This window comes from Piliocolobus tephrosceles, chromosome 9 (assembly GCF_002776525.5).
Source record: "Piliocolobus tephrosceles isolate RC106 chromosome 9, ASM277652v3, whole genome shotgun sequence".
NCBI lineage: Eukaryota > Metazoa > Chordata > Mammalia > Primates > Cercopithecidae > Piliocolobus > Piliocolobus tephrosceles.
Genome location: NC_045442.1, coordinates 106,081,184 through 106,102,635, shown reverse-complemented (window position 1 = coordinate 106,102,635; position 21,452 = coordinate 106,081,184). Strand labels below are relative to the sequence as shown.

Genomic DNA, 21,452 nt, shown 5'->3' with positions numbered 1-21,452 from the left:
AGATAATCTTCATTTCATCTTAATTCATACTGTTAAATGTTTTTCTTCCTGGTTGCTCCCTAATCTTTTCTAGATATACTGGATTTCTTTTTTTTTTAATTTTTTATACATTTGGGGGTCAAGTGTAGGTTTCTTACATACATCTATTTTGTAGAGGTGAAGTCTGGGTTTTTAGCATAGCCATTGCCCAAGCAGTGAGCACTGTACCCAATAGGTTATATTTCAACCCTCACCCTCCTACCACTCTCATACCTTTTGGAGTCTCCAATATCTATTATTTTACTCTTTATGTCTGTGTGTACCCACTGTTTGGCTCCCACTTATAAGTGAGAACATGTGGTGGTTGACTTTCTGTTTCTGAGTTATTTCAGTTAGCATAATGGACTGCAGTTTCATCCATGTTGCTGCAAAAGACTAGATTTCATTCTTTTTTATGGCTGAGTAGTATTCCATGGTATATAAATACCACATTTTCCTTATTGACTCCTCTACAAATCTTTTTTAAGAGTTTTTAAAAACTCTTAAAAAATGACTTCTTTGTTGTTCATGGTTTCACTATATATTTATCTCTGAACAATAAAATTTTTAATTTTTGAAATATTTTATAAATCAATTTATGCCTATTTAGCTTAATGTAAATTTTTTGATATTCTTCCTTATGGATGTGTGAACCTGTATTCATTCATTCTGTTTCAATGTTGTAATCTATTCTATTGTATTAATATACTACAATGTATTTATCAGTTGTATGGTCATTGAACATTTATGGTTTTTTTTTTTTTTTTTTTTTTTTTTTTTTTTTTACAGTGTTCCTTTTCAGTTTTTTTATTGGAAACAATTTCAATAAACATTCTTGGACATATCTTCTGGTGCATGTACACAAGAATTCCTCTAGGGAATAGAATTTCTGGGTCATAGACTGTCTACCTGCTTCATGTTATCATGTACTACTGAATTGCTTCCTAAAGGGCTGTACCATTTGTACTCCCACCAGTGTTGTATGAGATTTCCAGTGCTTTGCTGTACTTGTAGCCCTTGGTGTTGTCTAACTCTTTGATTTTGGTTTACTTAGATATCTTAGTTTGGGATGCTGTAACAAATTACCATAAATTTGGTAACTTATAAACAACAGAAATTTATTTCTTGCAGTTCTAGAGGCAGGGAAGTCCTAGATCAAGGTACTAACAGGTTCAGTGTCTGGTGAAGGCTCCCTCTTCTGGTTCATAAATGGCACTGTTTCTCTGTGTCCCCACATGGTAGAAGGACAAACAAGCTCCCTTGGGTCTTTTTTATAAGGGCACTAATCCCATTTGTGAGGGCTGTACTCTTGTGACCCAGTCATTTTCCAAAGGCCCTGCCTCTTGATACCAGTGCATTAATGATTAAGTTTCAACATAGGAATTTTAGGGAGACACTCTCAGGTCATAGCATCGGAGGATGTGAAATGGGCATCTTATTGCAGTTTTAATTTCATTTGCTGGCCTACTAATGAGATCAATTTTTTCTTTGTATGTTTATTGATCCTTCATGTTTCTGTTACATGAAATGGATTTTTTTCCCTTTTTGTCTTTTAGGTTGCTCATCTAATTAATTTGTAAGATTTAATTATATAGCATGTATATTAATACTTTGGTGGTTTAATCTGACATAAATATCTTACCCCTGATTGTGGCTTATCTTGTTTTAATTCTTTTTGTAGTTTCTTTGATGAACTAAAGTTCTTAATTTTAACTTATTCAATTTTTATAAAGCTTTTCCTTTACAGTTGTGCTTTTTATCTTAACAAATCCTTCCTTTCAAATCCTTCCTTCCAAATCATAGACATATTTTCTTTAATTTCTTCTACGAGTTTTAAAATTTTGGCTTTCACATTTGAATTATGAATCTATTTAGAATTGATTTTTGTTATGGTAGGAGGTAGGAATTCATTCTAAATTTTTTTTTTCCGTATGAACCAAGGGTCAGCAAGCTTTCTGTGAAGAACAGGATAATAAATAGTTTAGGCTTTTTAGGTCATATGGTCTCTGTTGCAACTTTAGTTGACTACTGAACAATGCAGGGATTAGGGGCACCAACCGCCTGTACAGTGGGAAATTTACATATAACTGTCAATTCCCAAAAAGTTAACTACTAATAGCCTACTATTGACTGGAAGCCTTGCCTGTAACATAAACGGTCAATTAACATATTTTGTATGTTCTATGTATTATATACTGTATGCACATAATAAAGTAAGCTAGAGAAAAGAAAATGTTACTAGGCAAATCATAAGAAAGAGAAAATATATTTTTTATTCATTAAGTGGGAGTGGATCATCATGAAAGTCTTTTTGATGATCCGTGACCTTTATGATGATCCACTTCCACCTGTCATCTTCATGTTGAATAGGCTGAGGAGGAGGAGGAAGAGAAGGGGTTGGTCTTGTCTCAAAAGTTGCAGAGGCAGAGGAAAATCCACATATAAGCAGTTCAAACCTGTGTTGTTCAAGGGTCAACTGTACTTCACTCTGCCATTGTAGCATAAAAGCAGCCAAGGACAAAATACAAATGGATGGGCATTGCTAGTTCCAACAAGACTTTATTTACAAAATCAGGAGTCTCTCTGGAGTTAGCCAGTGGACTATAGTTTGCCAGTGCCTTGTGTAGATAACTAATTGTCTCAGACAACTTTTTGGTCTTTCTTTTCCCACTGATGTCCAGTGCCTGCTCTTTTGTATAGTGTTTCCATATATGTGTTTCTGAGTTCTTTGTGTGTGTGTGTTTTAAATTGTTTTAGTTGTTGTCTAGCACCGTTCCAATATCTCACTTTTCTAAGTACTATAGCTTTATTATAAGATTTGCCATTTGGCAGAGAAAAAAACTTCTTTGTGATTCTTCCTTAGATGTGTCTTGGCCTTTCTTGATCATCCCTCTTCTAAATAAATCTTACAAATCATATTGTCAAGTTCCATAAAAACTCCACTCCACTTTGAATTTGGTAGAACTGTGTTATATTCATATAGGGAGAACTAACATTAAAATATTATATTCCTGTTTTTGAACATATCATATCTCTGCTTTTATTTGGGTCATCTTTAATGTCTTAACTAAAGTTTATAATATGCTTTAATGCCTTGCACATCACTTTTTAGACTTATTCCTATCTATTTTTGTGTTGCTATTATAAATAGTATGTTCTTAAAAATTGCTTTTTCTGACTCTTTTTGCTGATGTGTATAATTTTGATCAAATTGTATATGCTGCTTATGTGCATTACCTAGCTAAACTCTCTAAATAATTCTAATAATACTTTTCTTTGGAGTTTATTCTATTGTCTGTGTATAATGACACTTTTGTTTCTTCATTTCCATGGCTATTTTATAAAAAAATGTATCTTATTTTCTTCTACTGAGTACAACCTCTAGTACAATGTTGAATACAAGTAATAAGAGTAGGAATTTCTATATTTTCCCTGCTTTTTAAAGAACGAGATAACTGACTACTCCACATAACGTTTGTGATAGATTTTTTGTTTGTCAGGCATACTTTATTAGGTCAAGGAATTTGCTTTGTTTTCTATTTTGAACTCGATAATTACAGTGCTTGGTGTGATTCCTTGTCTTTTTCCCCTTATAACTCTCCTTCAAGAAGGCTTATTTTGAATATATTATGAGGCCACGTTTCTTAGAATTTCATCTCCGGAAATCTTTTAGGCTTGGATCAAAGTGAGCATGTTCTTCCAGAGACAAATTGTGTTTGCTTTTGTTAGCATGGTCCCTATCAATTCAGGACCCCTTCGGTTAAATTTTTGTCCTGAGACTTTTTAGGACATAAAGTTAATATGAATTTTTAAATATGTTGGACTTTTTTTTTTTTTTTTAAACTTTTCTTCCAAAGAATCCAGAGTTCAGGGCTAAGACTGACCTGTATTATTCTTTTGGTGGGACAGTTGCTTCTGTTTTGTTTTTATTCCTTCCTCATTTTATGTTCTTAGGATTGATTTGCTTTAATGCGACTCCCAGAGCAAATGCCAGAGAAAAGGCAAGTAGGCAAGGCAAAAAAAACTTTATTTACAAGCCAATGTGAAGTAGGGAGCGAGGTTCACCGGTCTCCGGCGGTGGAGGCCAACGAAGTCGCTCCGGCGTTCTCGGAGGAGGTTCCTCGGTCCTGCGTATGAGGAGGGGGCCGAGGAAGTTCTCTCCGGCGTTCTCGGACGAGGTTCCTGGGTCCCGGGCACGAGGAGGAGCCGAGGAAGTTCGCTCCCGCGTTCTCGGACGAGGTTCCTGGGTCCCACGCATGAGGAGGGGCCGAGGAAGTTCGCGCCGTGCGCCGGCCGAGAGCGGCTTTTATGTCCTGGGCCCGGGAGTGGGCGGGCAGTGGGCGGGACATAGGCGGGTCGAGGGCGGGGAGGTAGGCGTGGCTAGACGGGTTCCGCCTTTTCTCCGTGGGAGGTCAGGTTGCGCCTGCACAGTGGACCTGTGTCTTTGCCGGGCTCGGGAAAGTTGACGGTGAAGAACCTGGAACTGCGCCATCTTGCCTCCCTTCGTCCAAACAAGGATGTCACCCTTCGAAGTCACTGAGTTTAAGGGAGCATCTCTAATCTGACCTTCTACCCTAAAAGGGCCTTAGGTTTTGTCTTGTTTTCCATATGTAACTGATTAATACTCAGGCTCTAGCAAGAATTGCTGTGGATGTCAAAGGAACTGCCAGCTCCCATGCTACTTATTTCTCTGGATTTTTGCTTTCTTTTCATCTCTGGCCTCTGAGAAGGATTTCTGGCCTCTTAATTTCTTGTTAGATGAGGAAGGCATAAAAAAAAATGTTTTAAAAGCTTTAAATTGGCATTTTTAGTTGTGCTATACCAGAAGCAGATTGAACGTTTATTCTGCTATCTTGCTAAAACCAGTATTTCCCATTGGACTTTACCCAAGATCACAGACTCTTGTCCTGAGCTATCCTACCTGACCATGACTAAACTTTAAATCAATGGTTCTCAAACCTCCCTGCACATTAAAACCATCTGGGAAGCTTTTAAAAATCCTGATGCTCAGGCCACACTCCAGAATTTAATAAATTAGAATATCTGAGGGATCAGTAATTTTCAAAGTTTCCCACAGGATTCCATTTTCAGCTAAGGTTAAGAAAAACTGCTTAAAATCTAGCTGCCCATTTGATTCATGTCTGTTTTGAGTTCACCTGCCTTTTCACTGTCCTCAGCCAAATAATTTACTTCTGAGGCCAGATGTCCACATTCCCATAAAACACCAAGTTTATAGTACTCCTGACCTACTTCTTCAAACCAATATACTTTCTGTGAAACTAAGTCTGCTATACCTGTGGTCAAGTAATAGCAAAATGTTCAGCTTGTTTTTATTTTTATTTTTTTACATCATTCTCTTTTTTTATGTCTTTTGCACTAGGCCGATACAATTTTGTTTTCCTCCGCTGAGAAATTTTTAGTGCAAAGTCTCTTAATTTGCTAATTAATTCTGATAGACTAGTTTCATAGTCTCAGCAAATCAACGTGTGATACACTTGGATTATGAATAGCTTAGCACAGAAAATGATGTAATTTCCATGGAATAAATTAGAGCCAATTAACACGGCGGAGTCAGTTGTCTTTTTGAATAATGCATATTTGCTCAGAGAAGCACTCTGTTTTATTTGTAAAATGATCCACGCTTTTAACCATTATGACTGCCATGGCCCTGTTCCCTTTGGAGCTAATAGAAACGGGGAAGATAAATGACAAGAGCAGCGAGGCCAGATGTCGCAAATGGTAGAGTTTTGCCATCATACTTTGTTCAAGGTCACAGTATGTTAATTGACCATGACATGTTCCTAAAATGCTGTTTTATGACCGTCTTTAATGTAGTGCTCAGAGCATTTGAAAATATGTGACACAATTATACATTAATAATTATTTATCCTCGGGAAGTAATAATGACTTGTCTCTTGCAAGTAAAACAATTACATGTTCTGAAGCTTAGGGTTTGGGACCAAGTAGAGTAAGTAGAGATCTAGCTGCAATATTAGCAAATGATTTAACACATTAATTTCAGTGTCTACGAGATAAAAGATATTTCCCAAAGTGAACAGATGGCTTAACTAGGCACGGTAGACTTCCCGTGACTTAGTGAGGAGAGTGGAGGTCTGGAATGCTTTAGAGAAAACTCACATTCTTTGGGTATACACTTGGGCGAGTTGGTCTTTAGAAGTCTGCTATTGATTTCCATAATAATGGATAATTATCATTATGTTCCTCAGGGGAACATTGTGTGGAATAACTAATTAATGATTGCAATAGACTTTGGAAGACATTCTGTAACTTCTTAGTATCTAGGAGAGAATGAATATGGATAAAGGAAACCCGGGAGAAAGCTTTTATTTCCAAATTTTGTAATATATTATTTTTCTTTAAAAATTATTTTAATAAACACCCACAAATTTCTAGGGGTTTTTTGTTTTACAATTTTGCAAAATTAATAAACATTTCTAAGAGCAATTCCAGGTTCACACCAAAATGAATGGAAAGCATGGAGTTCCTATATACCCTCTATCCCTCACATGTGGAACCTCCCCCACTGTCTACATTCTGCACCACAGTGGTTCACTTGCTACAATCAAACCTATGTTGATACATCCTTATCATCTGGAGTTCATAGCTTATATATAGGTTCACACTTGGCATTGAACATTCTACTGTAGATTTTGGCAAATGTACAATGATATGTATCTACCATTGTAGTATCATACAGAAAAGTTTCAATGTCCTTAAAATCCTCTGTGTATTCCCTGCCTATTTTTAAATTAGGTTGTTTGCTGTTCTGTTGTTGAATGTTAACAGTTCTTTGCATACTTCGCATGGCAGTCCTTTATCAGATGTGTATTGCAAATATCTTTTCCCAGTGTGTAGCTTCTCTTTTTATTTTCTTGATGTTGTCTTTTGCAGAGCAAAAGTTTTTTAATTTTAATGAAGACCAGCTTATCAATTATTTCTTCCACGGCTTGTGTCTTTGATATTGTATCTAAAAAGTACTTGCCATACCCAAGGTTGTTTAGGTTTTCTCCTATGTTATCCTCAAGGAGTCTTATAATTTTTTTACATTGAGATCTCTGATCCATTTTCAGTTAATTTTTATGAAAGGTTTGTAAGGTCTGTGACTAAATTATTATTATTTTTGCATGTGGATGTCCAGTTGTTCCCAGCACCATTTTTAAAAAAGCCTACTTCTCTTTGTTGTATTGATTTTGCTTCTTTGTCAAAGTTCAGTTGACTGTATTTAGGGGGTCTATTTAGGTGGGCTGTCTATTCCATGACATTTATATATGTCTGTTCTTTCCCTAATACCACACTGCCTTGATTAATATAGCTTTATAGTAAGTCTTGAAGTCGAGTAATGTCAGTCCTCCAACTTTGTTCTCCTTCTGATCTAATTTTTTGACATTTTATTTTGTTAATAGGTTTAGTTTCTTTTCAAAATGCTATTATATTTTATTTCATGTCTAAAGATGCTGCTTCTCACTGTTTAAAAAAAAATCTACTGTGTGATCACATGCATGCCTAGAATTGGCTGTAGGGGCCATTATATGCTACAATAAATTTTAAGGCCTGGTGCTGTCGCTCATGCCTGTAATCCCAGCACTTTGGGAGGATGAGGTGGGTGGATCACCTGAGGTCAGGAGTTCAAGACCAGCCTGGCCAACATGGTGAAACCCCGTCTCTACTAAAAATATAGAAACTAGCCGGGCGTGGTGGTGGTTGCCTGTAATCCCATCTACTCAGGAGACTAAGGCAGGAGAATCGCTTGAACCCAGGAGATGGAGATTGCAGTGAGCTGATATGGTGCCGCTGCACTCCAGCCTCAGTGACGGAGTGAGACTCTGTCTTAAAAAAATGAAATACATTTCACTTTTTGGTTAATGCCATCTTTTGGTATTATCTTGTGGAGACTTTTTTTATTGGATCTATAGGGGTTTGTCTTCAAGAAAATCATTCCTAATTGATGAATATCTGGTATTTTTGAGTATGGCTCTTATTACCCAAATCAGCATTGTGGTAACTAGTTTCCAAAGATTCCTTCCTTCTAATGAATCACACCTCCTGGTTTTTATGCCAGTATCCAGTCCTTTGTACGCTGAAACTGGACTGACTCTTTGCAACCAATAGAATATGACCAGATTGATGCTGCACATCTCCCAAGGCAAGGTGATAAGAAGCTCTGCAGTTTCCACTATGATTTCTTGGAATGCTTGCTCTTGGGGAAGCCAGTTGCCATGTAAGAAGTACAGCTAACCTGACGTTTCCAAGCTGCAAGGATGCTCAAGGCTTTTGGAGAGGTCAGGTGGAGAAAGGGAGACTTGATCAGTCCACAGCTGTTCCAGCCATCCCAGCTGAAATGCCAAATATTTGAGTGGAGAAACATTTTTGGTGGCTGGGTCAGTCGAGCCGTAATATGACTCCCAACCCAATTGTCATCTAAATGCAACTGCATAAAAGAACCCAAGCAAGAGTTGCCCAGCTAAACCCAATTCACACACAGAACTAAGAGAGATAATAAGAAATTGTCATTCAAAGCCACTAACCTTTGGGGTGGTTTGTTACACAGCAGGAAGAACCAGAATAAGGGCCAATGAAGACTTGGACACTGATTGCTAAGCTATTATCATGGTAATTCTTATACTTTGATTACTTTTGTCGATAGTATCTTGCAGATCCTTCATATGCCAATGTGATGTTCTTGAAATTTGTCACAGTGATACCTAAAAGAGTACCTTTTGCAGTTTCCAGTGCTATCTATGGGGTTCATGCTTGCTTAGAAGTAGAATTGATACTCTGTGAACTATTTTTAATATTTCTAGAAGCCTAACTTATATGGTCCATTTACCCAAGGTAAGGCTGTGCAGTTAACACATTTCCTTGCTTTTGGCTATGTATATATCACCCTCTCATTGTATCTCATTAAAATGAATTATACTGAAATACAGAGATTTTGATTCTTTTTTGTAGACAGAATTTTTTAAAATATGGGATCCTCATGAGAAGAACAAAATGGCTTTCTTAGTGTGTTAGACTGTATTAATGTTTCCCAATATTTAGTACTCCTTCCCTTCTAAGCCCACAGAAGTCTACACATTTTAACTCCTTTACTTTTGGGTTGGGCTCTGTGGTTGGTTCTGAACAATAGACAATGGGCTGTGAACCGAAATGCTGTGTGTCATTTCTGAACTGAAGCATTTATTACTGGCATAAAACATCATATTCTCTCTCTTCTCTTGCTGCAGTAAGCAAGAAAATCATATGTTCCAGACAGTGCAGTTTCAAGAAGGAGGAAAGTCTGACATCTTGAGTCCCTCAGTGGCCATGTAGAGCAGAGTTCCCTATAGACTTGAGTTGGGCATGTAATAGAAAGGAGACATTTTTTCTTGTGTAATCCCCTGGGATTTCATGATGAATTTTTATAATGCAGCCTAAGTCAACCTACCTTAATATGGTAAGATACTAGTAAAGGTACTTCTACTCTTAAAGTAAGAGCAAGAATGGGAGACATGGCATTCTTCATCGATCTATTAGCACCTAGTTCTGATTAGTGAAGGTAGGAAGCACAAAGCAGGTTATTGGGAGAATGAAAGACCTTTCAGTTGGCTTCAAGGCAGAGGGAACAGGCAGGAAAACTGGGATTCTGCCGAGAGTGTGATCCTACATGGAATATTTTGCCAGAAGAATCAGGCATGCCAGGCTCTGAAAACAAAACTTTCCTTCTTGATTTTGTTCAGAACTGCTCCTGATCTTTTGTTTTTTTTTTTTTCTTGAACAATCCAGTCTCACGTGGATGCTTGAGTGTTATTTTCAAAACGAAACCATGAAGTTACCACCTGCCTGCTTAAAACATTCTAATGGCTTTACATTGCCAATTGGGTTCAGATCCACATTCTTGGATTGGTATGACTGCTGTCTCCCTCTTCAGTTTGTTCGCTTCAGTCTTACTGGATTTCTGAGGGCAGGTTCCTTCTTTATCTGAAACCTTTTCTTCCTTTACCATCCTTCCAACCTCCAGTCTTCTCCTAGTTAATCCCCGCAGCCTTCAGATCTCAGCTCAGTCTTCATGTCCAGGAATCTTGCTCTGACCTTAAGTTTCTTTGTTAGAGGTTTTCATAGAACTGGGTTTCTTTCTTTCAGAGAGGTTGTCTCCATCTGGAATTTACATGTTTAAGTGCAGTTGTTTGATTGCTTGTCATTCAGTTCATGAGGGAATTCCTTTGTGTTTCCTCATCACTTTATGCCTAGTGTTCAGGACATAACCAGTACATAGAAGGTAGAATGGATGCCTTTGTGGCATCCCATTAGAAAGAAAATCCAGTGATCTGATTATGGGATGGCCAACAATATACTAGATTACTTCTTCCCTCCAGCTCTTCAGGTCCATTTGGACTTCTCTGATCCTTGACAGTAAAGGGCCCACAAAATTACATATGCTAATTTTTGGAATACTCTCTCTATAAAATCAAATGAATACTCAATAAAGTGAGCTCAAAGAATACTCATTATCCTATTGATAGGAGGAGGGGTAAACTGTTTAACCTGAAAAGAATTTTTACTTGAATATGACTCCCTTAGGTGCTTTGCTATTTCTTGATCAAAGGTTCTTAGGATCTATCTGTGAGGGTGCCTGGAGAAACTTTAGTATATCTGTGAAGTCTTTGTGATTTTAAATAAAATATTGGCCATATGTGCATTTTTAAAAGGGAGAGTCTTCCTGGATTAGATCAAATTCATAAATGAGATCTTTGACCCTAAGACTCACTGAGTTATACATGTGAAATTTTATTGTATGTAAATTGTACCTCAGGGCAGCCAGACCTCCCCCAAAAGCTCTGGATCAGTATTCTCAATGAACAGCTTAAAAAATACTAGCAGCAGACAGTGAGAGACTTGGGAGGTATCTTCTTTGAGGAACTTTTTTCAGGTCTGCCTTTCCTTCTAGAATATCATGAAAATAGTTTCTATTTTTGTGTGCACACTTCTATAGTCCACATGGAAGTAGAGTCAGAGAATGGGATAGAATATAGAAGAGTAGAATGGTCCTGCAGTAACCATGCTGCCAACCTTGGCCTTCACAATGAACGCCACATAAGGTCAACGAAATGTCATTGCTATCCAGCAAATTCTTTTCAAATGAACCAATACTATACAAAAGCTGTGTTAGGAACTTCCTAACTATTTCATGGTGTTGCTTACATCCTTTTGTTATTTAGTTTTTAATGTTCTTTAAGGTGTGAGTAAAACACCTAGGCTTTCGTCTTTTGTCAATAACCTGTTTAAGCAATTACTTGTGCCTTTAAAGCAAATTACAAATTCTTCTTGTCTCATTTTTTTCACCTATGCAATGGAGATAATGTTACTTTATATACATTAATATCTCAATACTCTGACAAAGAAGTGGGCACATGGTTAACCCTTCATTCAGTTAAAAAAATAAACCAAAGAATTTCTGATAATCATATTAGTTAATTGACTAATTTTAGCTTGAATAGAGCAGATGGTTTATGTAGGAAAATGGGAGAACGTGAAGTTGGATTCCGAATAGTTTATATTTTAAACTTATTTTCAATATCTCCAAGAGTAAGTTTGCATATGATAACACAGTAATATGCTAGTGAGCAGAGTGTGTGAAGAAGTTCTACTTTATATCCTTTGTCTATGTTTTTATCATAATGGAACCAGAATGGTAAAATGAATTTGAAAAGTATCAATCCTATGTTATTTGACTCCGTGGCTGAAGAGCCTGTGATTTTTCAGTTATATCCCTCCCCCAATCCCTGACCTCATTTTAGTTTTATATTTTAGCATGGAAGGAAAGAGCAGGGATTAAATTCTAGTTTTATTTTCACTAGCTGTGGGACCTTTAGCAAATCAATCATTTTGACTCATTTTCCTTAAAGCAATAGCAACTTCAGCTAACATTATTGAACACAGTATAGACCATTCACGTAGACTTTACATGAGTTAAACCATTAAGTTCTCACTGCAACCATGTGATGAAATTGCAGCTGTTTTCCCCATTTCATGAATGAGAAAATGGAGGAACTGAGCTGATGTTGCCAGGTTCTGTCACAAGTTGTTGCATATATTGTTACCAATGCAGTGAGATCCTGATATCCACAAGTGTTCATCCTGTAACATCTGTATTATGCCCATGGTACCACTCAGTTTGTTTCATTTTAGTATGCTTATTGAAGCCGTCAATCCTCTTATTAAATATCCTAAGCAAGAGTCTCAGATTCTATAATCTTAAAGCCTGGACTTTTGGCCTTTATATTGGGAATTCAAGCTCTTTTACCACCTATAATGCAGAAAGAAGTTCTACTGGTTCAAGGACAAAGATTTTGGGGGAGATCTAGGGGTTGATGGTTGCTGTAGACCTTGAGGACACACAGAATCTTCATCAAAGTATAAAGTAAAATACTTCAGGTGTACTCCATTGTAGCTTCAGAAAGGTTAATTCTTTTTTGCATTATTACATATTTAGTGTAAAAGGGAAAAATTGCTATTTAAAACCATATGAGCCTTTCAAGAAAGATGATTCTGCTAGAATTGTATAGATTGTTTGGTTACTGAAGAATAGATGGTCTTCTGTTTCACCTAAACAGTTTGATTTTTTTTTTCCTTCTATGTGCAGGCGAACTGAATATGGAAGTAGAGCTGGTATAGTTGAAATTGTAAAATAGAGTGAGATGGATTTGGAATTCCTGGAAGGCGTGCTTAAAGTATAAGAGAAGGAGGACATATGAGAAAAGCCAGGCAACAAGGCAAATGGTTTGCACCTACAAACCATCTACTTTTGGCTGTCCCAAAGGCACCTCAGACCCAGCGCACCCCAAACTGATCTCACTAGCCACTCTGCTCCAACCTAGTCCTCCTCCATGCTCCCTATCCCAGTCAGTGACACCATCTGTCAACCAGAAATGCACCAACTAGAAATCTACAGGCCAGAAGTCTACAAGTCTTCTTTTAAATCTCCTTCTTCCTCATCACCTTATCAAAGTCCCATTGATTTTATCTCTTACACATTTTTGTCTCCTTGATATCTATCCAGCAACACCTCAGTTCCAGCTATCGAAAACTCAGTCTTTCTAATAGATCTCTTCACATCCATTATTGTCTCCTCTGCTGTCATTTGTATTGCAGTTAAGAGAGTTAAGAGACTGAGATGCTTAGTTTTTGATGCTTATCACCGCTTTTAGGATAAAGTCTAAATCCTTATCAAGACCTACAAAGTCCTGCATACTCTGGCCTGACCACTTTTTAAAAATCTTCATCTCACGCTTCATAGATATTCTTGCCCTAGTGACAATGGCTTGACTTTCTTTTAGCTCCTCCAATGTTCTGAGCTGCTTCCCACCTCAGGACACCTATGTGCCCAGGTCATTGTGCTTGGATCTCTCTTTCTCCCATTTTAATCTAGTTAGTTCATTCTTTCCCTCAGTCATCTGCTCAAATAGCATTTTCTTAGAGAAGCTTCTTCTAACTTCAGACTAGGTTTGTTTTCCCTGTTACTTGCTTTAATGGCATCCTGTCCTGTTTCTTCATAGTGTTTACAAAAATTTTTAATTATGCATTTATTTATGTAATGATTTTTACTTATGTCTGTCTCTCTCACTAAACTTCAAGCTACATGTGTCTGTTCTACCTTCAATTTTATCTTTAGTTTTTAGCATAATGCTAAACATTAACAGCAACTCAAATATGAAAGGAGTCTAATGATTGACATTACAGGAGGCTATCTTATTGACATACTGTCTGATTTTCAGAGTTGTCCGTTTCCAACTGTGCTCCTGGAAGTGGTAATGGACATACTCTCTTCCATTCACTCTGATCTCACATGTCATATGGCAGTTCGAAGTTAAGGGTTTAGAATGTGGCAACAGATACCAAGGACTTTTGAATGCTACCTATATATGGTTCTATGCCAATGCATATAACTTAGAAACATTTTTGAGATGGAGTTTCCCTCTTGTTGCCCAAGCTGGAGTGCTATGGCACGATCTCGGCTCACTGCAACCTCCACTTCATGGGTTCAAGTGATTCTCCTGCCTCAGCTTCCCGTGTACCACACCTGGCTAATTTTTTTAAATTTTATTTTTATTTTTAGTAGAAATGGGGTTTTACCATGTTAGCCAGGGTGGTCTTGGACTCCTGACCTCAGGTGATCTGCCCACCTCGGCCTCCAAAATGCTGGGATTACAGGCATAAGCCACTGCCTCTGGCCACAATATCATATTATTACGGTTTCTTTGTGGGCAAAAATGTCCAGAAGTACCTTTGATTGGTTCTTTGGTAATAATGAATTCTTCCTGAGTCATCTGAAACCATCTCATATCCTACTTGCCATCAGAGGACTCAGAGGGTTGCTGTCTGAAATCTAGATCAACAGTAGTGAGAGCCTCTGATCCTCAGAGGTTAAAGGAACATTTCTGATTAATAGTATAATGTAGCCACTTAGTCCAAAGGTACTAATGTAATTCAGTAATGTTCCCAAACAGTTAAAATAATTTGAATTGAGTTTTCCAAGTTCTTCCTAAGCTTTTTCAAAAAATATTATTTTTAGGAATGTATTGTTTTCTTATTTGCTTTTTGATTCTCTTATCTCACATTTTCTTAATGAGAGAAAATTTTGATGTGTTTTTTTCAGGTAACAGAAACAGTGTAATGTGTTCACTTCTCTGGTAGATGATTTATTTTATACTTCCTTTATTTTCTATCTCCTCTGCTTCCCTCTCCTTCTTCACCTTCCTCTCTGTAGCTCTTTTTTATTTACCTTTTCACAAGACCCCACCTCTTGTTTACACGCCTTTATGCTTAAGTCAATCCATAAATATAGACAGAAAGACAGAAAAATGTCACCTTTCTATTTTGAGCAGGAAATTACCTTGTGAGAATGTTTATAAAAATGGATTGCTTCTCGCAGGAGATTCATTCATCAAGACAGAAGTTGGTCCTCCTGTACAAAATGGAATGGAAATAGAAACAGTCAAGATACACTAGGATAAACACAGCAATCAGAGGTTGGATGGGGAGGGGAAGCCTAATTTGGAGGAAAAACGTTGGCTGCTTGTATGAGGCAAAGAAATAGAACAGCAAATGTTCCTTCAAATTGCAGCAAGAAAGGAAGGTTATCCAGGGATGTAATAGACTTCTAAAATTTTATTCAGAACTCCTTTGAACCAAGGCTGAGCTCCTAGAATTATAAGTGATCCCCATGCATATGTCAACATCATAATTTCATGGGATTCTAGATCATAAAAGCTGGAGGACAACCTAAATAAATAAAGGCTGTATCTTACCAAAAGTCACAAAATTAATTCACGGCATCTGGGACTATAATCCAGATATTCTGATACCCAAGTCAATTTTTATAAGTCACTGCTTACAAGGACTGTAATTGATTACTGGTTCCTGAAAATGCACCTTCCATATCAGCTATATCCTTCCATATCCTCTCTAGTTTGCTCTATGGGATGTGATCATCAGGTATAATTCTAGTCATGTCTCCCAAACTGGCAACCTCATTGTCAATATCACTACCTCTTACCTTAAGGAAGAGTGACATGTTAGATTATGCAGTCTAACAGAGTATCCTTACTTTCACCCAAGGAGAAGTTTGACAAATGATCTATAGTTGAAAATCCATCGTAAGAATTTTCAAGGATTTTCTTAACACATTGGCATCTCTTTTTTTTTTTTTTTTGCACATATATCATGAAGTAAAGATTTTTGGTTGTTTTCCCATTATGTGTAGAAAATAACTCTTGCCATACTTTAAACATATTTTTCAGATACAAAGACTTATGAGGTAATTGGCACCTACTACAACTAATGTACTACCAGAAGTCTGGGTAGGCAGTCTACTATGACATTAACTTCTTAGGGAGAACGCCTTTGTTTGCTTCCCAAATCGCTCTGCCTTTTCTATAACTTGTTTATGCATTGAAGAAAATGGTTTGTTTGTTTGTTTGTTTGTTTTGAGACAGGGTCTCTCTCTGTTGGGCAGGCTGGAGTGCAATGGTGTGATCTCTGCTCACTGAAGCCTCGACCTCCCACGCTCAAGCAATCCTCCCACCTCAGCCTCCTGAGTAGCTGGGACTACAGGTGCGCGCCACCACACTGGGCTAATTTTTTGTATTTTCTTAGAGACAGGGTTTCGTCATGTTGCCCTGGCTGGTCTCACACTCCTGGGCTGGTGATCTGCCTGCCTCAACCTCCCAAAGTACTAGGATTACAGGCATGAGCCACTGTGTCTAGCCTCAAAGAAAATGTTTTTTTGCTAGACATAGTTTTTCTCTGCTCCGTGTGGTTTAGAAAGAGACAAGTGGGCAGTGCACAGCTTCCTTTGTGATTGTCCTTTCGCGGTGGGGATATTTTTCTTTCCCCCTGGAGTTATTTATTCTGCCTTTGAAGTCAATATTTTTATTAAGTTTGTTTACACAACACCAAAGATTATTTTGATTTTGTTGCTCAACTCTTTCTAAACATTTTTCTTTAGGTGATATTCATTTTCCTCATATCTACAGAAAACATATACATGCACACAATTTATTAAAATAGTCTATTACTTTAGGTGATCTTATCACATCCTATATAACACGAATAATAAAATAGGTTTGATTCTAAAGTAAGCTAGTTATAATGTCTTCAAATAGAAATAATATAAAAAGAACATAAAAGTGTTCTATTGAAGAGATAGTTTTACGTGAAGATTAATTTATATGTATTCCCCTATCCCTCACTTAGTATTCATTAGTTTGCAATATAGGTGATTTAATGTGACTTGTAAAACAACTTAATCCTCAGTGCTAAACACATATAGACTATCATGAGGAAATGGGTGACAGTTGAAAAACAAATGATTAACTTCCAAGGTATATTCTTTTGAGGTCAGAATGTGACCTGCACTTATATCTAAAAGCCCACTAGTGCAGATGGTTTAAAAATTAATTTTACTTGATGCCATGTAACAACCAAAGCCATATAACTATTAGGTAGGCATGGAAGAGATATTATGAAGTATTAATTCTAACAAGTGTTAAAAAAAGTTAACTGAAATATTTTTGTTGTGTTCTTTGGTGTATTGTAGTGAATTAAGTCCCAGTTGTAAATATAAATTTGTCTTCATCATCTGTATTCTAAATTCTGACTTTTTTTGTGTGCTAAAAAGTGAAGCTCTATAAATGCTGAGTTATGGTGACAAAGACGAATTACTCTCCAGAAAACAATACTGCTGGAATTAATAGAAATGTTTCCTTATTTGAAAATGTAGTTGGGGGCCATTTGTTTAGGAGAAATATGTTAAATTATGCTACTTTAATGATATTTTCAGTTCTAGAATTCTGATTATATAGCCTGTTGCTATTAAAAGATCACATGCTGGGATTTTGGTTAAATCTTCTTAAAAAGTTTCCAGAAAGTTCAGTTCTGTAGGCACTGTTCCACAATTTCATAGGAAATTTTGTAATTTGAACCCTGTTTAGAGATGTGTTTTTAAAAGTGTGGTCCAGGACTACCTTTATCACAATAATCTGGGGAACCTGTCAGGAGCAAGATTTTTGAAGCCCACCCCAAACCTTCTGAATTTCAAACTTAATAAAAGCCCCAGGTGACTCTGATACACCCTAAATACTGGGAACCACTGGTTTATTAAGTAGTAATGCTTTTCCTTTTATAAATGTCTTCCCATGGAACTCTTTGAACTCTTCTCTCCCTTAGCCCCTCATTAACTACTACAATAGCAGAAGAGATAAATTACTTTCCTATCAGTAACAACCTTTTCCAACACCCTTCCTTCATGTGCTATCAGGAAGAGAGATTTGGGGTGGTTTTCAAAGGAAAAAATTGAGAAGTGGATGCTTGATATTTATTTATTGCCACTCTTCCTTATTCATCTTTTCTTGCTCCAACTCTGACACAGTATCAAAGAATGATCATGTTAAAGACTTTCATTTATACAGCCCTCTGCCATGATGAAGCCCTTACATATTATTTTTAAAAATTCATATAACTTGGTCCTAGAAGGACATTTAGGTCATTTTGCCCAATTCTGTCATTTTACATATGGAGAAAATGATGCTTAGATAGGTTTTGTGGTTTGTTCAAGATCACACTCCTAATTATTGAAAGAACTAGAACAGGGACCCAGGTATCTTGACTCCCAGAGCACTGATGTCTTCTGGCACATTATTAAAAAAGTATTGTACATTGCAGTTATTTATGTGAAGAGAAAATTGTTTTGTAGTTTGTTCATCATCTTTGATTTGTTATCCTTAATGGTCTTGCTGCTTCCCAGGTCTGTTTCTATTTATTGTTATGTTGTAGGAAAACAACTGAAAAACACATTTCTCATTGAGCTTTTGTGCAAATTGTAGCTTTCAGAGGAATTTGATCCCTGTGGCTTGAGGTTGAATTTGGTAACACTTTATTTTAGGTGTCAAGACATGGTACATTTAATTAGCATTCGCTGTAATAACACTGATCAGTGTGAATTCTGTTGATTAAAATGTGGATGGTAGTGTTACTGTACCCTGAGCAGAATCCACCCACATGCTGTTAGGTTTACTGGACTCGCTTTCTCTCTCTTGCCCAGTTTTAATTTAGAAAAACCAAAAAACAAAAACTGCTTTCTCTTTCTTCCTTTGGAGTGTTTAATTAATGGTTGTTGGATATGCTCAAAGTATCCAGTGGAATGGGTATAAGAATAAGGTTCTTTGCCCTCCCAATTATGTGATTGCTTCCTTGAGGAGTTAATTAAATTTCAGATGTAGGCCACTTTGTGTAACATACTATGGTGATAAAATCATAATGCTCTAAAACAGAATCTAGACAGAGAGCTAAGAAACGCAGAACATTCTATTAATAAAGATCCTGGTAATTGGACCTCATCTGGAAAGAGATAAGGCAAGAGGAGCATTGTAACTGGAATGAGAGGAGTGTCACATTCTGTGCATGAAAAATGGCGGTCCTGGAGAACAGAATCTGCTGAGCACAGGGACCATTTTTAATCAATAAAAATGCTTTTTCTGAAAGAAACCTAAGCAAGAAACTCACCTGAACCAATTCCAGAGATTTTAAGTCAAGAAAAGTGAAGGCAAGTAGAATGATTTGGGAATAGATTTGTCACAGAAGCAGTACGGACATTAAAAGAACAGTGATCCTAGAGACTTTTCCCCCACATCCATAGTATCATAAAAGTATCCAACTATATTTTTTTTTGTAATAGACAGAGTCTCACTCTGTCACCCAGGCTGGAGTGCAGTGGCGTGATCATAGCTCACTGCAGCCTTGAACTCCTGTGCTCAAGGACTCCTCCTGCCTCAGCCTCCTGAGTAGCTGGAACTACAGGCACCTGCCACCATGCCTATCCAATTTTAAAATTTTGAAAAGAAAATAGAGCCTTACCATGTTGCCCAGGCTGGTCTTAAACTCCTTTCTTAAAGGGATCCTCCCACCTTTGCCTTTCCAAGTAGCTGGGACCACAGGCGTGTTCCACAATGCTCAGCTCACCTATTAATTTATTTTAATCTTTGTAAGGAAAACTAAAACAGTAATGTAAATTTTCAGGTAAAGTTATAATGAGTAGGATAGCACTATAAGCTCGTATAGGAAAAAAATGAATAAAAATGACTTCTGGCAAAATGATAAATATGATATTCTGAAAAGCTGAATAAAATAGAATAAACACAATTTTAATTGAGTAGCTGACTTTGGGGGAAAAAAGCAAGAGAGAGAGAGAGAGACAGAGCCGATCCCCAAACAAACAAACAAGAAAGAAAACCAAAACAAACTCCAAACTTGAAGTAAATAAGAAGTTGAAACCAAGGACATAACCAAGTGTGGGAACTGAGGCTGCTGTGGGAGCGAATGCTGGTGTGAGAGCACTTGTCATGTGAATTAATGTGGAGACTATACCTAGGACTTGTCAGAAAGGAGCTAAACCTGGACCCTCAAACGGGTAGCACTCTTCAGAGGAAAGTAGCCTAGAAAAAACTTCACTTGGCTGCAAACTGAACAAAGAAACCAGTCTGACACCTCGGTAGCTCTGGTTTTAGGGAAGAGACAGGAACTTCCTTGAGAATTTGCAAATACATCAGGACTCCCCTCATCCGGATGTGGAATGTGAATTTAAATGGCCAGTTTATTGAAATATGAGCCCAGACATTATTTTAAAGTAATCCTTGTTTGGAGACTTCCCTATAGTATCTAACTGAGGCAAGTATAAAACTTCCTTAAAAAAACCACCTGCAACTCAAGACCTCAAAATTCCTAGGTACTGAGTTTAGCCAAATAATATGTGATGAAAAATAATGACCATGTTGGTAAATCATGAGCAAGTTAATGAAAATGGCAACAGGTTTAGATTTTCAAACACTTCAGATATTAAGATTATTAATAAAAATAGCACACACAAAAAATAAAGATGACCAGAAAAAAATGAGCAATAAGTGAGACATTGTCAAATATGCCATGCAGATTTAAAGACAAATGAACGTGTAGAAATAAAAATAAAATTGATAAAATTAACTCATAAATTAAATATATTAGAGTCAGGTGAAGAGAGAGTTAATAAACTGGAAGATTAATCCAAGGAAGCTATTCAGAATGCAAAATACAGAGGAATAGATGAAAAATATGAGAGATTAAGATATTTGGAGGTTTAAATAATAAGTACTAACATATAGCTACCCAGATTAGTAGACTCAAAAAATAGAATGAGGAAGAATCAATATTTGAAGAAGTAATGCCTTAGTATTTTCCAGCATGGATGAAAGATGAAAATTCTTAGATGAAAAAGTGCTGAGTGTATTTCACTAACAATAAATAGAAACTCATACTGAGACATATTATGAAAAACTGTAAAATAAAAACAAAGAGAAAATATTAAAAGTAGACTGAGTAAAAAACATGTACAAAGCAGTAACGGACTTAATATCTCCAAAAGGCTGACAAAATAATTACAATTAATTTAATAATTAAATTATTTAAATAATTAGTAAAATTAAATTTATCTGAAGTCAGGTGCCTAGAAAATTTTTATATCAAGAATGAGGAATAACTAAATAAAAAGGTGAGAGCACTTACTATTACCAGACCTTCATTAAAGGTAGTTCATAAAGATAATAGAATATATAAGAAATAGATAAAATAATCCCAGAAAGATGTTCTGATAATGCTTTTAAAAGATGTGCAAAGAACATAGTATGTATATGTGCAATTACAAACTTTAAATATAAAGTATTAATAATGCATAATATGTGATGGTAGAAGAAGTTCTAAGATCCTAAGACATAAATAAAATATTGTACAAAAACAACACATAAGACAGGAGGGAGTTGATTAGGCCTGAGCTCAGAAGGTAAATGACAATACTACTACTACTACTACTACTACTACTACTACTACTACTACTACTACTACTACTACTA

The 21,452-nt window shown here is 36.7% G+C and overlaps 1 protein-coding gene across 1 annotated transcript in view; it reads left to right on the top strand.

Annotated features, from left to right (window-relative positions):
* Positions 1 to 21,452, top strand: part of GPR158 (G protein-coupled receptor 158) — a 432,232-nt gene that overhangs the window by 73,063 nt on the left and 337,717 nt on the right. The gene's annotated exons all lie outside the window — the stretch shown is intronic.